This window comes from Notothenia coriiceps, unplaced genomic scaffold (assembly GCF_000735185.1).
Source record: "Notothenia coriiceps isolate Sejong01 unplaced genomic scaffold, NC01 NC01_scaffold00013592, whole genome shotgun sequence".
Classification (NCBI taxonomy): Eukaryota; Metazoa; Chordata; class Actinopteri; order Perciformes; family Nototheniidae; genus Notothenia; species Notothenia coriiceps.
Genome location: NW_011346293.1, coordinates 544368 through 547281, shown reverse-complemented (window position 1 = coordinate 547281; position 2914 = coordinate 544368).

Here is a 2914-nt window from a genome sequence, read left to right as displayed (position 1 = left end):
TATCGAGCCTTCATTGTAAGAGTCGCGGGTACATTGTGTATATGCGTGGGGATTGTTGCATTAGAAAATTACACTGTAGCGCCCGGGTCATTAATGGGAAACCCTAAATGTTTGAGCACCCTCTATGAAACGTCAAGCTACCCCACAGCACCCCCAAAAGAAATCTCTGGCGCCGCCACTGAGCCTGACTATTTGTGTTGGGGGGGGACCCGACTTTTTTTTTTCTCCAAAGGGGGGGCCTGACAGAAAAAGTTTGAGAACCACTGCGCTAGACCATATGGGAGATATTCTTCTGCTCTCTGTTTCAGCAACAATGTATTCATATTTATAAGGATAATGAAGACATGACATTTTAATGTACAATTTCTCTTCAATTGTTCCAATACTATGTCGTTTTTTCCAATATTTTTGACATACTATACTAGGTCGCTTAAAAATATTTTTTAGACGTACTATACTAGATTTGCGTCCGATATGACGTAATATCGGAAATGTGGACCCACGGCACTATCAGAAACGTTTCCATCAGAAACAATGCCCGCCGTGTTTTGGACGTAATATCGTCTTTGTTTACATTAGCAAGCATCGCTAACCTTTACTGGAGAGAGTATGTGTAAAAAGGCAGGAAATAAACCCGTAGTAAACCAGCAAGAGAAAAATAATTTGAGCTCCATACTGTTTCATAAATAATCCTTGATGTGGTTTGGAATATGATGTGGCGTTTCATCACGGCAGCATTTAGCTGTTTCTCGTATAATTCTGAGCAGGCATTAGCTCCCCCTCCTCTTTTTTTTTTTTAAGCTAAGGACCCCGAACCTGCAGTTCTCTAAAAGGCCTGAAATAGAGGGATATGGGGGTTTGGTCAGTGTATGTTTTGGTCATTGGATTTTCTTTACTTCGACATGCAGGACATACTTTACTACGTCGTTTATTTAAATATTTTCGAAAGAGGTGTATGTCGATTTTTGACATACTATACTTTGTATTTTTATTCTGTACTGTATATGTATTTTCGACACGGATCCCGGGATGTTGATCCCCAGAGAAGATAAGCGATACATGTGACACTGATTTTACCATTATTTCACTTTATTCAAAACTAAATAAAGATTGAGTTAATTGTTCTCTAGTTTCAATTCCTTTTTGTGTCATATGTGATTTTTCAAATCCGCTGTGGTTGAATTCATTTCAGTAAATTCTGAATGATACGTGACACGTGATCAGAGGAGTGAGTTTGCGGAGGCAGGCCTTGACAACAGTGGAGGACATGGGATCCAGGAATGGAGGTTGAGGTTTTCATGCCGGTGACTTGGGGAACTATATCCAGAGTGGTAATGATGCTGAAGGCTGTGAAAGGGTGCCTTGAAGGAGGAGGGGAGGCAGGCTAACATTTACGACATTAAACATAAAAACGGAACAAAAGTTGAACTAATGGCAGAGCTGTTGTATTGAATTGAAATAGATTGGTGTTGTAATGTATGAAATAACCAGAAAGAAAGAATGCAATATGAATTGTTCTTGTGTGCTAAACGTTCACAATGCACCACAATGCACTGAACTCAACTTCTGCTTTCATATCTGAAGTGAAAGGTGAATCGTGTAATAGCATGTGAAATTTGAGACACGATACAAACTGTTTCTCTATACTGTATATCTCTAACTGTATTTTTTTTTTTACTTATTTATTCGTTTTTTTAATGTTGCATACACCATTACACATGTAATACAGATATTATGTTTTGGCCATTTTATTCCTCATTTGTGTGTGTTTAGTCTATGTTTCTTCATTTTGTTTGCTAGCACTTCATCTAATCATTTTTCAGCCATGGTGTGAAGGTAAAATGGTGGTCATGGAAAGTGGAGCTTTTCAAGTAGACCAGCTTCTTGGATAAACCACAAACATTTGTCTGAAAGCTTGACATTTGTACTTTACAAATTCAGATGTTTGCATAGAAACTGTGGGAGGGGAAATCTGAGACAGTATGACGTCTCAGATTTCCCCTCCCACGGATTCTATGCAACATAAACAGTTGAGGGTCTTTTTTTCTCGGTCAACTTAGCTCAAATACACCGGCAGGCATCTACCACAAACCCACAAGCTCACCTGCAGCAGTGTGCATTAGAGATTTACACAATGAATGTGAACCAGGAAGTCCAGTTTAAGTAAAAAGATATATGTTTAGAGCTTGTCATACCTAAGCAGGATTTCCCATTCAGATGCATATACACTGTACTATATGATGTGTTTGGATTCAAACAAGTGACAGAGAAAATGCAGATCATGAAAGTTACGGTACTTATTAAGCCTTTTACAACAAATTAATATGTATAACCGGAGGGGGAGAGTGACAACAATAAGTTTAACAGGAGACACTGCAGGCTAGGCAGAGGGCCTGACAATGACCCTATGTTATTTTGGCTGGAGCCCAAAGTGCACCTGCTGCATAGGCTGACTGGCTCCATTTAAATCAATTAATAAGATGCATTTTTGCATGCAAAGCTACTGTCAGTTTAGATGAAGCCTCACCCTTGACATACTGTTCATTTGAAAGTTTAGGTGTTTGCCTAGATATCTACAGCTGCTAAAACCATCATAAATGCAAACAAAAGCCATAGTCATCGTCTAGAAAGTGCCAGATTAGGCCAGAATTAGGGATGTATTGTATCCTCTTATAGGGTACAAATGTTTCAATGCATTTGTCTTGTTATGTCTTGTTTCAGAAAATGATCCATTTGATGATACATTTTACTAGTAGTATCATAATGAGACATGAGTGTCTGTGAGGTTTGTTTGTTTGTTTGGTGTGGGACTTATTGTGGTTTTTGATGACATCATGGCAGAAGTGAACCAGGAAGCTGAGAATGAATAAAGAGGAGGCGCTCAATCAGCCTCAGCCTTGCTCAGTCAGAAACA